General features: G+C 49.0%; 1 protein-coding gene across 1 annotated transcript in view; it reads left to right on the top strand.

The window, feature by feature from the left end:
- The window catches only part of DNAH6 (dynein axonemal heavy chain 6), a 3,423,448-nt gene that overhangs the window by 287,808 nt on the left and 3,117,736 nt on the right, over nt 1-17,904 (top strand). The window lies entirely within an intron of this gene.

Genomic DNA, 17,904 nt, shown 5'->3' with positions numbered 1-17,904 from the left:
CGCTGCAGAGGCTCTGAGCATGTGAGCAAGGACATCCAGGAGGCCGGGAAGTCAGGATAAGTGACAGCAAAGTAGCAGTGTTATCGGCCCGCTGTGGATATGGATGGATGATGAGTGAAAGCCCTGGGTAAGCTGGCCGACTGGCACCCTGAATGGCTGGGGGAAGAAGGACCCAGTTACCAGGGTTGAACCAGGGAGGCTGCAAAGGTGGAGCAACAGTGTCGGCCTGGTGGGTGTGCGATGGGCACATAGATGCCAGAAGGCCGCTCCGCCCCTCTAGTGGGGCAACAGCTGGCAAGATGGTGGCGACTGGGGGCAGGAGAAGGCCTGCAACATGCGGACAGGTGGATCCCTGCAGGGGCCCTATGAAAGTCAAACCTGGCCTCCAGGGAAGAAAGGAAGACAAGGCAGAGGGGCATTGAAGAGCCAGGCGTGTGGGCTAGGCCAGGCAGCACTCATTACTAAGGACGAGGATTCCCCCTCCCTCCATGAGGATCGGTAACCACTAGTTGAGGGGCCAGGACAGTGGTGACAGGAGGGCAGGAGCGGTTGGAACCTGGGGGCTCGGCGGCTGCATTTTCAGTGTGGCGGATGAAAGTTAACCTCCCAACCACAGACGCGATATGGCTGACATCTGTAGGAAGTGGTGTGACTAGGGAGAGACCCCTGAGAAAGAACTCATGCTAGTGGCCCAGGTGAGGCACGACTCCGGTATACATGTGCCCACTGGTAACACGCCATTGCAGCAGGCATCGAGATGTCAGGGAGCAGACATAAGAGGATGGCACAGGCAGAGTAGTTTCTTTTCTCTGTAAGAAAATTAGTGTTAAGCCACGTTGGAATTTGGGTTTGTCCACAATTTGGATGGTTGCTTATATTTTGACAGGGGGGGTAGGTGTTGGGGGGGTTAACTTTTTGGGGGAGAGCGGCAGATGCTTCAGGGGTGGGTTGGGGTGTTCAGGGTGGAGGGAAGGGGGAGGGAGGGGCTGTTCGACACCAGACAATAAAAGAGGGAAGGAGGGATACAGTTGATAGGGCACACACACTTATAGATGGAGATGAGGCGATGGATTGGCACTATGGTTTTTCAATCGTGGGTGAGGCGAAGATCAGGTTTGTCTTGGAAGGTGAAAAAGCTAAGGGGGCAGGCAGTGGTGGATGTCCTGCAGCACTACAGGCCTGAGGTGGTTATGCTCCAGGAGATTCATCCGGAGGGTACCGGCCTAGCAAATATCTTCATTCTCGAGCTCTTCGCTAATCCGCCTCCAACTCCCTCAGGGTTAGTCGCTTCTCCAAGCAACAATTTGGTGGTATATCTCCATCTTCGGCTGGGGCATCCCTCTGGAACAGCCTCCCTGCCTCCCTGAAACTTGAGGATAACCATCTCTGGTTCCAGAAGCACCTCAAGACCTTCCTCTTTGCTTCTGCTTTGTCTCCTCCTCTCCCCTGCTGAACTCCTCACTGAAATTGCACTGCCCACCTGGTTACCCTCTGATCCCGGGCCCAGGTCCAGTCCCCCACCAGTTACACATCTGCACTGCCTCCCGGGCAACCACTGCACTTGGGGGCTGTTTCTGTATCCCTACAGTCCCCTACCAGCTCTGACACTTGATGTTTGCACTTAAGCCAGCACATGCCACAAGCTGGCCGCTTGCACTTTGCCGACTGTTTTATTTATTTATATTTTTACTGTTGATCCTATGTATAGCACTGCCCCCTGCCCCCTACCCTCACACTTTTCCCTTTCCCCTCCCTCCCCTGCACATGCGCGATCTCAATGTCACCTGGCCTAGTAAGATCGTTGTCTTTGTCTTCCCTCTGTTCCCCCTCCCTTGCCTCGTCGCGCCTTGAAACACTTGTGTATAGGTGCCATATCATATCATACCCAGTGTCTATTTTTATGCCGACTGCTTTACCCCAAGGTGTTTCAATTAGACGTTCGCTAATGGGGCAAGAAGTGTAGCTATATTGGTCAGGAAATCTGTTCCCTGGGTGACAGGACACTTGGTCACAAATAGGGGGGGGTAGATATGTATGTGTATAAGGGACATTGGGATAGGTGACGGTAACCCTGGTCAGTGTCTATGTGAACCCGCTTGTTCAGGAGAGGCTGATGAGGTAGCTTAGAGATGCCATCTTGTGGTAGGGATCGGATACCGTGTTAGTTGGAGGCAACTTTAATGACTTCATGGAGGTGGGCTGGGATAGAGTGGGAGCGGCTAGGGCAAGAGAAGTGATCGGTACAAAGTTGGTCAAAGGGGCCCAATCCTTAGACTTGGTTGACGTCTGGAGAAATTTGCATCAGGGGAGCGCATGTTCTCATTCCTTTCTGGGGCCCATGGACTTTGTCGCAAATTGATTATCTGTTTGCCCCTAGGGATGTGGTTCATAGTGTGAAAGAGGCAGCCAATTTAGAGAGGGGTATCACAGATCACTCTATCTTGTTGGTATGCTGGGAGGTGACGTGGAGAACACCACAGGGGGTCTTAATGCATGTCATTTGCTGGTGCCTCAGCTCCGTACCACCCTATGGATGCTACAGGGCAGTTCTTTGGGGGGGGGGAACAAGGGGTCAGTAGAAAGCAAGGTGATGCTGTGGGAGGCCTATAAAACAGTTCTTAGGGGTAAGGTGCTTTGGGCAGTTCGGGGGAGAGTGAAGTAGAGGAGGGGGGAATGTTTGAGTGAGAAGGGCCTAAGGTTAGAACTGGAGGGCGAATATGCCCACAATAAAGCTGGCCAGGTGCAGAGAGACTTGCGTAGATCCCAGGCGAGGGTGAGATTAATCGTGATGGATGAGGCAAGATATCTGGGTAAACCTAGCATGGGGAGGGTTTATGAAAACCGGGACAAGAATGGGAAATCACTAGCCTGGCTGGCCAAACAGGAGGAAGGCAACAGATGGTTTGCAGAAGAGCTGAGGGCACGGTTTTATGGGGAGGGGAGGAAATTGCAGAGGCCTTCCGGGCCTTCTACAAGGGCTTATATGCAAACCCTCCACAGAGGACGGGAGCGGATCTGTCAGCCTCTCGGGATTCTCTTTCCTTAAATCGTTTGACAGAGGCGGATCTAACCCTAGCAGATGTCGAGTGCAGGGGGCACCGGCTCCAAAGGTGAAAGATACCGGGGCTCAATGGGCTCTGTAAAGGCATCATGAAGGAAGGCACAGGCAACAGATTAAAGGTTCAAATAAAATAGTTTAATAAATGCCCCAAGGCTACCAAATTCTGGAAATCAGTGCTAGTCCCAAGTCAACATGATCACGGGCCTCACAATCCCATGGGATCCTGGCATCATCTTACTGGGAGCAAGCGGCGAGGGCCAATTCCCTCTGTCGGGCCACAGAGCATAACTATGCGCCCACCTACTGACGGCAGCTAAAATCTCAATAGCCAGGCTCTGGAAGAACCCACAGGGTCCGGCAGTACAGATGTGGTGGATAAAGTGTTGGGACATAATAGCAGCCGAGAAAATAACAGCCCTCCAGTTTGGGAACAGAGACCAATTTTACCAAACCTGGGCCCCATTCCTGGACTACACACAGAAATACCCAGGCCTGGCCCGACAGCCTCCCTCCCTCCGATGGATGGACAAGTATGATAAAAGAGAAGGCCAGAAATACAGGACACAAGTCACAGACAAGGGAAGCCAGCGGTAAAGACATAATGGCCTGGAACTACCTCCGCCCTCCCCCCCGACTCTCACGCCAGCTAAGAGCACATACAAAATAATGAAAACTCTGTACCATGCAGGTCCGTCCTGCTCCTGATGCACTCCTGCAGTGCAAACAGCGTTCGCTGGTTCTGACTCCTGATATTCAACCCATCGTCTCCCCAAGCCTCCTCCCCCACCATCATCCCCACTGAGACTTTACAGTCTTGTTGTTTTTGTTTGTGTTTGTCTTTTGTAATAACAAGCAACTGAGCGCTGTTTATGGCGCATGTAATATAATGGCGTAATGCCTGTCTGCTTGTAGAAAACCAATAAAAAGAAGTTTTGGAGAAAAAAAAAAAAGAAAAGTAAATATCAGGATGGTGTAAGGACTAACTTGCCCTATGCTAAGGTGGGATTTCCCTACCTAAAGAAACTGACAGTTTGAGTCAGTAAAGTTCAACTTAAGTCTGTGTCCAGAACCTGTACTTGCCCTCAGAACTAAAACTACACAATGTCAACAACAAACTAAGCAGTGTGCTAAAATAAATTTATGAGCTTCTTACAGCTCTTGGCTTAATGTTCAGCACCCCTTCCCCAAGCACAAGACAGTTCCACAAAGTCTCAGAGTTCCCTTCCACCAGTTCAAGACACTTCCACAAAATCTCGGGGGTTCCCTTTCCCAAGCAGATAAAAGAGTTCCAAACAGGCCTCGAAGTCCCTTCCCCAAGGCAACATCAAAGTTCACACTGTCTTAGGTTTCTCTTACCCAAGACTACCTCTTGTCCAACTTGCAAGCTCACACTTCGCTTTAATCTCTTAATATTCAAAACAAGTTCCACGTGAACTTTACACTCTCCGATTCCTTAAGAGTTTACAGATTGTTCTCTTCTGCTTTCACTTCAGCAATATCTTTCATGCGTATCTGTATGTTTCCTTGGCTTTCACAAAGAGGGTCTCCTCGTTCTAGATGCAGTTGTCGGACCACACAATCCACCCATTACAGGTCATGCAACCGATGAGCCTTGGCTTTCTTTCGCACACTGGTTTCTCTGTCACTGTCCCTGTGTTTTGATTTACCTTTACTTTGGTTTCTCCTTGTCAGTCTCTTGCCTTTGCCACAACATGTTTTCTCCTTGCCAGTCTTGGCTTTGCAACAATATGTTCTTTTCACACAGTCCACTCTGTTGTGTTTACTTTCCTTCACCACATTGCTATCACACTCTTCAGTAATGTTCATTACTTGCTTTTTTAACTTTATCTCATAGGATTTGTTCATTGCCTTTCAGAACTTATAACGTGCGTTTCACACTTGCTAGCTTTCCATTCATAAGCTTCTCAAAGTTTTCCTTTTGTTCGGTATTCAATAATTCTTAATTCATGAGGCTTTCTCTTATAGTTCAACTTGGGTTTGCTTACGCTTGCATATCTTTTTGTTCACCTGGCAATCACATTTACCTACCAATAGCCCACGAGCGCCCCAGTACGTGTGATCCCTGTTGTTCACTCACTGGTCCGTGGCAGCTACTGGGACGTCTTCTTTCTTGTTCTCTGCTCTGCTTCCACGTCTCCATAACACTGCGAGCCACGCTCGCACTTTGAAAACCTATCTGGGGGTTGCCGGCAGCTCTGCTTAACACTCACGGACCGTGATAGTATCTTGCAGCACTGGGGCCTCTTCCGTGTCTGCGCAGTTCCGGCTGTGGGCATTCGACCAAGGAGGCTGGAACAGCTGTGACCCTCCCATGGCCCGTCCAGGCCTCGGTGTCAGAGTCTCTCTGGGGTATTTGACGGCATCCTGGCCTCCTGACAGGACCCTCCTCGGCAGCCTCCTTCCTGACAGGATTTCTATCCTTGCATGCCCGACACACACAGCCGGCTTCTCGCCTGCAGGTCTCCCTCTGTGATTGTTGGCTCCATCTTTTATGCACCTGCAACCACTTATCAGGTTGCAGATGCAAGTCCTTAAGCCTATTTGCCTGACCATAGTTACTGGTGTTCTCTGGACATACCTGACCCTCATAACATAATTCAGGCCTCTTCCTCATCTCACTACCAGAGTAGTGAAATTACATGTTAGTGTGTACTGCTCATAGTCGTCTCTTCCTTGTCCCAGTACTATAGTGGTGTGACTGAGGGCGAATGATAGAATGGGATTGACAAAAGCCTATAAAGGCGGGGGGAGGGTAAGGTTGGTTAACACAAGGAAAGGGGGGATACCATGTCTCACCTGAAGTCAACTCCCCAGTCCCCAAATACCCGCCACCCAGGTGATCCTCCCTCACATCTCCACCCCAGGGTCAGGGTCCAAAAGCGATGGCCTTTCCCTTGCCACCTGTGAAGAGGATCCAAGGGGAATTGGTGTGTAGATGCCCTTAGGTTTCTCACAGCTCCAGCGAAATCGTGCAAGTCCCTGGGAGACGAGGAAAGCTCACACCTACTTAATCGGTATAAGAGGAGCATGGAGGACAGGATTGTCCTGCGTGACCTTGGAGAATGCACAGTAGTTGTGATCTACAAATGGGGCAAGCTGAGGGAGTGTTACAAATCATACAGCCTGATTTCCTTGTTGAATGGGAGCTGAAGACCCTGGTGAAAATGTTGGCACATTGACTCTTGGATAGTTTCCCAGCCTGGTCCATCCAGATAAGAACAGTTTAATGCCAGCGAGGTTGACATGTCTCATCATGCAGCGGCTCTTTGGGGCTGTATCCCTGGCTGAATTCCTCCCCCCCTGATGGGAATGTTATCCTGGAGATTTTGATTCCATGGGATGGGTCTATATATGGGCTGTGATAGAGAGGTTTGGATTTGGGCCAAAATTGGGCCAAAATACCTGGGCTGCGATAAGCTACTTAACTGTCTATGCCCTTTTCTCTCTCAAGAGAAGGGAACAAGGCAGGGTTGCCCCCTGTTGCCCTTCCTATTTACTCTCCTAATCAAGCTGTTGGCTGAATGGGTAAGGGTGGGATGGGGAACTCATGGGTTTTCATTGGCCTGAAGACAGGAACTCTTTATTCTCTGATGATGTGCTCCTCTATTTAAGGGACCAGGTTGGGTCTGTACCAAGGGCAATCTAAATGTTGGGTAGGTTCTGGTCTCTTTGTGGCCTGAAGGTCAGCTGGGGAAAATGGGTTTGTTTCGAGTTATCAAGGGAAGACCTGGATTACACTGCATTGAGTGCCCTTGAGATTACTGCGCATCCCTTTAAATACTTGGGCATCTGCATCACTGGTTCCAAGGTGGAGTTTCTCAGGCTGAATCGGAAGATCAGCCTCTATGGGGAAATAGATTCCTGCACAAATCGAGGACTGTTGAGGGATGTAGAGGTTGGAGCGAGCGGGAGCTTTCTCATTATTTATTTATTCATTTATTTATTCTTCACTTGTTTGCGCTTGTACAGCACATACATTCTGTTTCAAATCACCCACAGGGCAACAGGGAGGGGACATGGGAATGGGACGCATTAAATACATACAAATATTAAATACAGTGGAGGGAAAAAAGGAGAAACCTACTACGCCTTGTGAGTATTCAGAACGTGCAAGTGCATAAGGGGGGGCAGTGGGTCTACCTGTGCTCGTCGGTGAGCGACCGATGAAGTGCATGGTATGGTAAGTGCATGATGGAGGGTGTGCGGAGGCAAGTGCTAAGGATAGACAGAAGCTGGGGGCGATTCGGTGTGAGAGTTCTGGGCGACGAGGATACAGAAGGGCCCTGGACACCAATCAAAGCAACCGTGAAATTAGCAGAGAAGAGAGGGGGGAACAAGGAGGTAAAGAGGAAAGTCTTGAGGAGCTTCCCGAATTTAAAAAATCCTTCTCAAGACACACAGGGAGTGGGAGGCTGTTCCAGAGAAGGGAGCCAGCTGAGGAAAGTGATCGACATCGTGCCCTCTGAATAGCGAAATGCTTTACACACAAAGGGTTGGTGCCAGAGGAACGTAGAGGTCTAGCGGGAGAATATTTAGTAAGAGAGAGTTGCAGATAGATTGGTCCCAGGCCCCAGACAACCTTGTGGATGATACAGAGGGATTTGAATTTAATCTGTGACGCAACCGGGAGCCAGTGAAGACTTTTTAGGGCAGAAGAGATGCAGTCCCTGGGCTTGAGGCCCAGGATGAGTCTTGCTGCCCTATTCTGGATTAGCTGGAGGGGTTGCAGAGTGGAAGAAGGTAGATTCAGGAGGAGGCTATTGCAATAGTCAAGCCTAGAGAGAACCAGGGCTCAGGTAACATTGAGCTTCTGGGGGAAGGTGAGAAAGGTAGAATTCATTTGAGAAGGAAGAGCAGAAAGTGGGACTTCTTTGCAATGTCCTGAGTGTGAGGGGGGGAGGAAGGAGAGAGAGGGGCCGAAGATGACTCCAAGGTTTCTGGCTTCAGAAGAAGGAGCAAGGGGGAGAAACCATGGAGCAAGGCCAGAGTGAAGGGAAGAAGGCGGGAGCAGGGGTCCCAATGGGAAGGATCTCAGTTTGATTGGCATTGAGACATAGATCATTTGAAGTGCACCAGGCCTGGATGGCACATAGGCAGTCAGGGATGATGTAAGGTGCAAGAGTGTCAGCAGGAAGTTTGAAAAAGAGTTGCATGTCTGTATAACACTGGAAGATGGGGAAGAAGGAGAAAATCAGGATTGCCAGCTGAGCATGGTAAGTGTTGAAGAGCCAAGGGGAGAGGTTTGCGCCCTGGGGGACCCCACAGGTGGAGAAGGAAGTAGGTGAGGAGAAGGTGCTTTTTTACGCTCACCTGGCTCCCACAGGGGCGTCGGTCGGACCCGGACAGCTGCGGTCTCCACCCACGTGATGCGTAGTGCAGCGATGACTGACTAGATCTGCCCTCCTAATCTTGTCTGCTTAACCCGTAGAAATATACTCCTGCAAGTGGAGGGATGGATTTAGCCACTTGTGGATTCAAGTGATGGCATCCCCACAGTCCTCCCCAGCTAATCACCTCCGAAATGCCCTCACGGCATTCTCACCTTATATTCTTGAAAGATGAGCTCTCCATCCTGCGTGGATTTGCAGGGGCGCGTCGATTCCAGTTACTTCACTGGTTTGAAGGCTCGGGAGAGTTCCGGAGAGTATTGACTCTGAGGTTCCTGGTGAGGACCAGTCAGTATTAAGTTCATAGAGTTCAATATGTCCGATGTACACTCTTGTTCCCCCCTTCCTTCCTTTCTTGTCTTGCAGCTGGCTCGTGAAAAGATGCTCTTGTGGCAGCTGGTGGTGCTCAGGTAAGAGTCTGTATTACCCGGTGCTGTCTGGTAAATGTTGCACGAGGAAAACGTGTTGTTTTGTCTCTCTTTACAGATGCGGCACGTGAAAATATGGAGAGTCACAAAAGGATGCCTCCGGTGGTAAATCAGGTAAGTCTATGGTGGTAAGAATTATATTTGTTGGTTCCCTCGGCTCACCTTGTGGTTTTCTTTTGTCTCCTAGGTACCGAAGTTCGGCGAAGAAATGATGGAGGCAGTGCCGACCCGAAGGATGCTGTGAAGACTGGTGAGTATGGTGCGGCGCTGCAGCTGGAGGTGCGGCGCGTGCAGAAATGATGTTCTTTACAGGTCCGGAGACAAGATGGATCCAGAATCAGGTGTGGAATAGAAATAAGTTTGTTTTCTAACCTTGTCCCTTTCTTTCCTCTTTGTTTTAGGAGCTCCGGATTCGAGGCGGGCGTGGCAGAAGACTGGATGCAGGCTGCAAGCACGGTGAGTGTTACTCTGCTGGATGCAGAATAACGCAAAGCGTGTGTTGCTGGTCGGGTGTGGTTTAAATAGCCTCAAAAGTAGTCCCAGGTAAGAAGTCCCTACAACCACACCCGAGTCAAAAATAGTCCCTGTAGAAAAATAGTCCCATTCAGGCTTCATGTTGGATTGGAGTCATTTGCAGCATGGTCTGCCTGAGGTAAGTAATGACTATGAGCATGGCGCCTTAGGCGCCAGGACTGATTGCTACTATGAGCCTGGCGCCTAAGGCGCCAGGACTGAACCCAGATAGCCCCTAGCTGGGGCTGCTGAGGTTTCACTAAATGTCTAGATGCCTGCTCCCGGGGCTGATGGGCTTGGTCCGGATGCCTGGGGGTAGGCATCATGACAGCACTCCCTCCCCTCCCCCCCCAAGGCCCCTCCTAAAGTTATTCTTCCCCTGGGCCCTGTTTTGTCTGGGAAGTTCCGATGGAATCTTTTCACCAATCGAGGTGCATGGAATTGGTCACTAGGTTCCCATGACCTTTCTTGTGGTCCGTAGCCCTTCCAATCGATTAAATAAAACAGTTTTGATTTAACCATCTTGGAGTCCAGGATATTTTTTACCTCGAATTCAGGTTCTCCATCTATCAAGATGGGGTCGGGTGGTTTGGTTAATCTTGTTCCTGGTTGAACTGGTTTTAAAAGTGAAACATGAAAGACAGGATGAATGCGCATATTAGAGGGTAATTCCAATTTGACGGCTACCGGGTTGATAATGGCCTAAATAGTTTAAGGTCCCAAATATCTAGGGTTAAAAGTCCGAGTTCCCTTCAGAGGTATGTGTTTTGTAGCCAGCCAAACTTGATCCCCAATTTGGTATTGTGGAGTTTCACTTCTATGTTGAACAGCATTTTTCTTATATTTCTCTTTTGCTTGTTTCAAATGTTCTGTTGCCTCTTTAAAGGCTTGTGTAATAGTAGAATGCAAATGACTAACTGCAGGCATTTCTAAATGCTGAGGCGAATCTAGTTCTGAGGTTCGAGGGTGATGTCCATATATGGTATAAAAGGGGCTTTGTCCGGTACCTGAATGTACAGAGTTATTGTATGCATACTCGGAAATCCATAAAATATCTTTCCAATTACTTTCGGTCTGGTGTAGCATGCAACGTAGGTACTGTTCAAGGTTCTGGTTGGTCCTCTCCATCTGACCATCGGTCTGGGGATGGTGACTGGTTGATAACCTCACGTCGATTTGCGCCAGTTGACAACATTTCTTCCAAAAATGTGAAATGAATTGACTACCTCGGTCAGAGACCAATACGGAAGGAAATCCGTGTATTCGAACAATGTTTTCGAGGAACTCCTTGGCCAGAATTGAAGCAGAAGGTAATCCCTTTAGAGGAATAAAGTGGGCCATCTTGGAAAAAAGATCCACAATAACTAGAATGGTGTTAAATCCATTACATGGAGGTAGATCTGTAATAAAGTCTAAAGATAAGGTGTGCCATGGTGTAGGTGGAATATCCAAAGGTTGTAAGAGGCCAGCTGTTTTTTTCTTCTGACTTTTTTGTTTTGGGCGCAAATGCCACAAGACATTACAAATGACTTTACGTCTTTTCGCCAGGTGGGCCACCAGAATTGTCTCTTAATTTTAGCTTCAGTTTTTCCAATACCTGGGTGTCCTTCCATCAGGGTGTCATGATAATTGGAGATGACTAGTTCTTGTAGTTCCTTGTGTGGTAGAAATAGTCACCCTTGATAATAAGGTTAGGTCATTGATGACTGAGTAGTCTGGGCCTTTCTTCACCCAGTCCTGCAGGGCTGTTGGATCGAAGAGTTGTTGGATCTTTACTTGAATATCCTCTAGTGTCTGTAGAGTGGTTATGCCAAGAATTCTTTGTTCTGAAATTATAGGCACCGGTTGCGGGTTCGCATATGCTTCTCCCATCCCTATTCGGGATAAGGCATCTGCCTTGCCATTTTTACAACCTGGTCGATAAGTGATCACGAAATCGAACTCGGCAAAGAACAATGCCCATCGAAGTTGACGCGACGATTGGGCCTTGGCTGTTTTTAAATACTGCAAGTTCCGGTGATCGGTGATTACCGTAATGGTATGCCGGGCACCGAGAAGATAATGCCTCCAAGCCTTGAAGGCGGATTTGATGGCTAATGATTCTTTATCGGTAACCGCATAGTTTAACTCAGGTGCCGAGAACTTTCTGGACCAAAATGCTACTGGGTGAAGTTGACAGGTTTCAGGATCCTTCTGGGACAGGACAGCTCCCATGGCTAAACTGGATGCATCAGTTTCAACTATGTATGGAAGTTTGGGGCATGGATGCTTTAAGACAGGTGCAGACGTGAATTTCGCCTTCAGCTCTTGGAAGGCCTTTTCAGCTTCTTCGGTCCACAAGAAGCGTTTGTTTTTTCGCAAAAGTGCTGTGATAGGGTGTACAACATGTGAGAAATCCAGAATGAATCTGCGGTAGAAATTAGCAAATCCGAGCATGCTTTGTACCCCTTTAACTGAACTGGGTGATGGCCACTTGAGGATTGCGTCTACCTTTCGAGAGTCCATTCGGACTCCTTTTGGAGTCAGGATAAATCCAAGGAATTCAACTTCCGTAGCATGAAAAACGCATTTTTCCAATTCTGCATATAACTTGTGCTGGCGTAGTTTCTCAAGGACTGCACGAACGTGCTTCACATGGTCTGATTCTGAAGAGGAGTACACTAGAATATCATCTATGTATACAACAACACAGATGTCAATGAGTTCACGAAGGACATCGTTCATAAAATACTGGAAGGCTGCTGGTGCATTGCACAACCAGAAGGGCATCACCTGGTATTCTAATAACCTGTACTTAGTGCGAAAAGCAGTCTTCCATTTGTCGCCTTTCTTTACACGTACCAGATGATATGCCCCTCGGAGATCTAATTTAGTGTAGATGCAAGCGTCCTTTACTTGGTCTAGTAATTCGGGGCTCAGAGGCAATGGGTACCAGTTCTTAACCAATAACAATAACAATCTGATTTAATGCGCTGCGCGGTAGTCTATGCACGTTCTGAGGTCACCTTCCTTTTTAGGCACGAAGAACTAAGCTGAAGATGCAGGGGACTTGGATGGACAAATGAAGCCATTAGCAAGGTATTGGTCCAAGTATTGTCGTAGGTGAAGGTTTTCGGGTTCCGTAAGGGCGTAGATCCTACTACATGGAGGTTGTGCACCGGGTATGAGATCGATTTGACAATGGTATGATCTGTGAGGTGGTAGGGTGTTTGCCTGTTCCTTTAGGAAAACATCCTGGAATTGTTGATATTCCTGAGGTAACTGCACGACTGGAGTAGCGACTGTGGCCAGGCCTTTGTTCAAGGGTTTTTTTTGGGTAACAAGTATGTGCACAATCCGGGAAGGTTATTCTCTTCTCTCGCCAATCAATACAAGGATTATGTGTTTCCAACCAAGGTATCCCCAGTATTATTTGGAACTGCGGGGCTTTGATTAAATCAAACACAATAGTCTCTCGATGCCCATCCTGACCCAATAGTGTCATCTCTGCGGTGGAATGAGTTACAGGCCCAGAGGCAATTTCAGTTCCATCGACTGTGGTGATGACATCCGAAGTGGTCGTTTTGCAGAGAGATATATTCATCCTAGAAGCCAAGTCGTGGTCCACATCGGTTCCTATGGCCCGCTATCAATGTATGCCCTCACTGCGTGCATACGTGATGGCTTCCTTGGATCTATAAGGACCATTGGTATGATGAAGTGCGAGGTCTGAGTATCCTTCAAGCTCGGCAAGCAGACGTCTATGCTTGTCGGGCGTGGTCGTTTCCCGAATCACGCTCTGTTTGATTTTTATCAGCAACTCCGACTACTTTTTTAGATGTTTTTATAGGGCAATCCCGTAGAAAATGTCCTGAGGCCCCACAGTACAGACACAATTGCATCTGCCGTCTTCTTTCTCTTTCCTTTTGAGTTAAGGGTCCCTTGACCCCCCCGATCTGCATTGGTTCTGATACATTTGTTCCTTTGAAGGTAACATTGGGTTTAACCAATACCCTATTCTCAAACTTAGCTCGATCAGCCTTTCTATTCTGAAGTCGGTGGTCTAACTGGACCACTAAATCTATATATTCTGCACAATCCTGAGGTGGGTTCACAACTTGGGCCAAAACGTCTTTGAGTTCACCCCGAAGTCCACGATGAAATAATGTAATTCGTTTTACCTCTGGCCATCCGGTTTCCACCACTAACCTATTGAAAGTGGCGATATAGGTTAGTAGATCCTGGTTACCTTGTCGTAATGATAAGTTTGTTATCCAGGGCCTGTCCCTGTGAATGTCTGGCAAATATTCTTTCCATGCTCAATTGAAAATCCCGAAGAAGAGGGTCATCCTGGTTAACTAATGGAATTGACCAATCCACTGCGCTGCCACTAAGATATGATAGTACAAAGGCTACTTTGGTTTGGTCGTTCGGAAAAGCTCCAGGTCTGCATGAAAAGTGCAAGCGGTATTGGTTCATAAACACGGCAAACTTTTTTGGGTCCCCAGCAAAATGTTCGGGTGGAGCTAAAGGAATGCTCCCTGGTAGAACCACTTGCACAGGATTGATCGATGCAACAGGAGTTGGATTCCCCCCGAGTCCAGGTAATGGTGTTTGCCCAGCTTGGTTTTGCAGTAATTGTCTAGCAAGATCATCAGTGCGCTCCTTTGACACAATCAGTTCTCTCCTGAGGGCATTAGTCTCTTGGCGCGCGGAGTGCACTTCTGGCCTAAGTTCCCCTAACAATAGGGCTAGTTGGTCCGTTTCTGAGGTTTCCATAACGCCCGGGTGGGGATTTGTAGATAGGCTTTGCGTTCTGTTACGCTCACCTGGCTCCCACAGGGGCGTCGGTCGGACCCGGACAGCTGCGGTCTCCACCCACGTGATGCGTAGTGCAGCGATGACTGACTGGATCTGCCCTCCTAATCTTGTCTGCTTAACCCGTAGAAATATTCTCCTGCAAGTGGAGAGATGGATTTAGCCACTTGTGGATTCAAGTGATGGCACCCCCACAGTCCTCCCCAACTAATCGCCTCCGAAATTCCCTCACAGCAATTTCACCTTATATTCTTGAAAGATGAGCTCTCCATCCTGCGTGGATTTGCAGGGGCGTGTCGATTCCAGTTATTTCACTGGTTTGAAGGCTCAGGAGAGTTCCGGAGAGTATTGACTCTGAGGTTCCTGGTGAGGACCAGTAAGTATTAAGTTCATAGAGTTCAATATGTCCGATGTGCACTCTTGTTCCCCCCTTCCTTTCTTGTCTTGCAGCTGGCTCGTGAAAAGATGCTCTTGTGGCAGCTGGTGGTGCTCAGGTAAGAGTCTGTATTACCCGGCGCTGTCCGGTAAATGTTGCACGAGGAAAACGTGTTTTGTCTCTCTTTACAGATGCGGCACGTGAAAATATGGAGAGTCACAAAAGGATGCCTCGGGTGGTAAATCAGTTAAGTCTATGGTGGTAAGAATTATATTTGTTGGTTCCCTCGGCTCACCTTGTGGTTTTCTTTTGTCTCGTAGGTGCCGAAGTTCGGCGAAGAAATGATGGAGGCAACGCCGACCCAAAGGATGCTGTGAAGACTGGTGAGTATGGCGCGGCGCTGCAGCTGGAGGTGCGGCGCGTGCAGAAATGATGTTCTTTACAAGTCCGGAGACAAGATGGATCCAGAATCAGGTGTGGAATAGAAATAAGTTTGTTTTCTAACCTTGTCCCTTTCTTTCCTCTTTGTTTTAGGAGCTCCGGATTCAAGGCAGGCATGGCAGAAGACTGGATGCAGGATGCAGGCACGGTGAGTGTTACGCTGCTGGATGCAGAGTAACGCGAAGCGTGTGTTGCTGGTCGGGTGTGGTTTAAATAGCCTCAAAAGTAGTCCCAGGTAAGAAGTCCCTAGAACCACACCTGAATAAAAAATAGTCCCTGTAGAAAAATAGTCCCTTTCAGGCTTCATGTTGGATTGGAGTCATTTGCAGCATGGTCAGCCTGAGGTAAGTAATGACTATTCGCCTGGCGCCTTAGGCGCCAGGACTGATTCCTACTATGAGCCTGGCGCCTAAGGCGCCAGGACTGAACCCAGATAGCTCCTAGCCGGGGCTGCTGAGGTTTCACTAAATGTCTAGATGCCTGCTCCCGGGGCTGATGGGCTTGGTCCGGATGCCTGGGGGTAGGCATCATGACAGGTGCCCAGAATTACTTGGGACGAACCGTCAGTTAGGAAGGAGGTCAGCCAGTACAGTGCCCGCTCCGAGATGCCAAAGGTATTGTGGAGCCTTTTTATGAGGATAGAGTGGTTGACCGTGTCGAAGGCAGAGGAGAGATCGAGTAGGATGAGGACAGCTGGAGAATTGATGCAAGCAGTTATTCACAGGTGTTCAGAAGAGCAGTTTCCATGACACTCGATGCTCGGAATCCTGATGGATGGTTGTGGAGACCACCAGCAAGTTTAGTGTGAGAGTTGAGTTGGAGCAAGGCCACTTTCTTCAGCAATTTCCCCAGGAAGAGGGTGATGGAGATAGGGCGGTAGTTGGGTAGTTGGCTGGACATAAGGGTCTGCTGCCATTTTTTTAAGGAGGGGGCATACAAGGGAGTTCTTGAGGGAGGAGGGGAAAGAACCAGTGGTAAGAGTGGTTGCAGAGGTCGGTGAGTTCAGGGGCAAGAGAGTCAATGTTGTCCTTCATGGTTCTGCATGAGCAAGGAGAAACCTGTTCGAAGAGGCCTTCATGAACAACTCTGGTGACTTCTTCAGGTGTGACAGGGGTGAAGGAGGGGAAGGAGGAAGGAGAAGGGTTAGGGGGCAGGGGAGGCAAGGGGGTGTGGGATGGTTTGGGAGGGTAAGTAACAAAGCTGTTCAGGATAGCCTCAGTTTTGGTGGCGAAGTTAGTGGCCAGTACGTTGCAGAGGGCCTGAGAAGGAGAAGGGGAGGAGGAGACTGCAGACGGGTTGGCTAGGTCCCTGCAGATTTTGAAAAGTTATGCTGTGTTGTTGGATGCACCAGATACCTGTGCCGAAATGTGGGCCCTTTTCTAGACACGAATGGAGAGTCTGTATTCCCTTTGGAGCAGGCGGCAAGCCAGTTTGTCAGAGGGTGAGCCTGAAGTTTGCCACTTCTGTTACGCCGCTTTGCACTTTTGTTAGAGGGCTGCAAGATTGGAGTCATACCAGGTGTTACACTTAGAGGTGGGTTTCAGGAGGATCCTCATGACTGGGGCAGAATGTCAAGAGTTGGTGATAGACAGGTGGAAGTTGCTAAGAGCAGTGTCTCTAGTAGAGTCTGAGTTACAGGGGGAAGCGGGATAAAGGTGGAGTTGAAGGCAGGAGCTGACACTCTTTTCATCGGGCGGATGTTCGTGAACGAGGTTGACAGGGCTTTAAGGGGTGAGTTCAGCCGGCCAAACGAACCCAGGTGGGAGGAGAGAAGTGAGTGGTTTGACCAAGAGAGAGTGGTGACCAAAGGAGATGAGAGAGTGAGGTCAGAGTGGATGAGGGCACCCAGAGTGTGTCCAGCAGAGTGGGTTGGACCAGAAGGGAGAATAGAGAGGGTTAGAGAGGTGCAGATGTCAATGAAAAGAGTGGATGCTGTGCCAGGAGAGTCTAATTGGATGTTGAAATCACCCAAGAGGACCAGATTGAAGGAGGCTGAGAGTAAGTAAGGAGGACCAGAAATCAGTCCATTCAGAGAAGAATAGGGCGGTAGCGCCTGGAGGCCGGTAAATGGTAGCAATGGTCAGGGGGGAGGAGGGCGAGATGACCAACTTGCATAACAGGCTCTCAACGGAAGAATAGAGCTGGGTGGGTAAGATGGAAGATGGAACCCACTCAGTGAAGATTAAGGCAGCCCCACCACCAACACAGTGCGGTCACGACCTGAAAATGATCTTGAAGCCGTCAGGTCGGAGGGAGTCAAAAGCAGTGACTGAGCTGGCATTGAACCATGTCTCGTGAGTGCGAGAATGTCGAGGTCAGTGTCTTCAAGAAGGAGGCAGATCACAGCAGAGTGTTTGTTGGCTGAGCGGGCTCATTGGAAGAGCTATCGGCTAGATTTGGCCTGGGTCAGAACCTGTTTTTCCCAGTATCTGCAGTTGTCATGCACAACCAAGACACTTTGGGTGGGGAGTTAGATTGTCTTCATCAAACACCGCTCTTGAGTAAAGTTTCCACTGAGAAACTCATGGTAAAAGCAATTTCAAATTAATAAAAGTGGTTAACTGGTGCTACCAGCAAGTCCATGGAGGCACTGAAGTTCAGGTGAGAGGGGGATGTGGGCCCGTTGGAACCGGGGGGACTGGGATAGGGCAATGGGCCAAACAAGCAAGTTAACCATTAGTGTCAAACATAGGATGATACACTATAAGATCCTTCATAGGGTGTACTACACCCCCAAATGCTTGCATTTGATAGGTAGGAGGGAAAGCGACAAATGATCTGGTATTGTCCCAAGATACAGAGCTTCTGGGCAGGGTTTCTGTCCAGAGTGTCAGTGGTGCTGGGTGTAGAGAACGTTGCAAATACCAGGGTATGCATGCT

Source organism: Ambystoma mexicanum, chromosome 6p (genome assembly GCF_040938575.1).
Source record: "Ambystoma mexicanum isolate Mex_15411 chromosome 6p, UKY_AmexF1_1, whole genome shotgun sequence".
Lineage (NCBI taxonomy): Eukaryota > Metazoa > Chordata > Amphibia > Caudata > Ambystomatidae > Ambystoma > Ambystoma mexicanum.
Note: the sequence above shows the minus strand (reverse complement) of the source record. Positions and strands in the feature narration are given on the sequence as shown.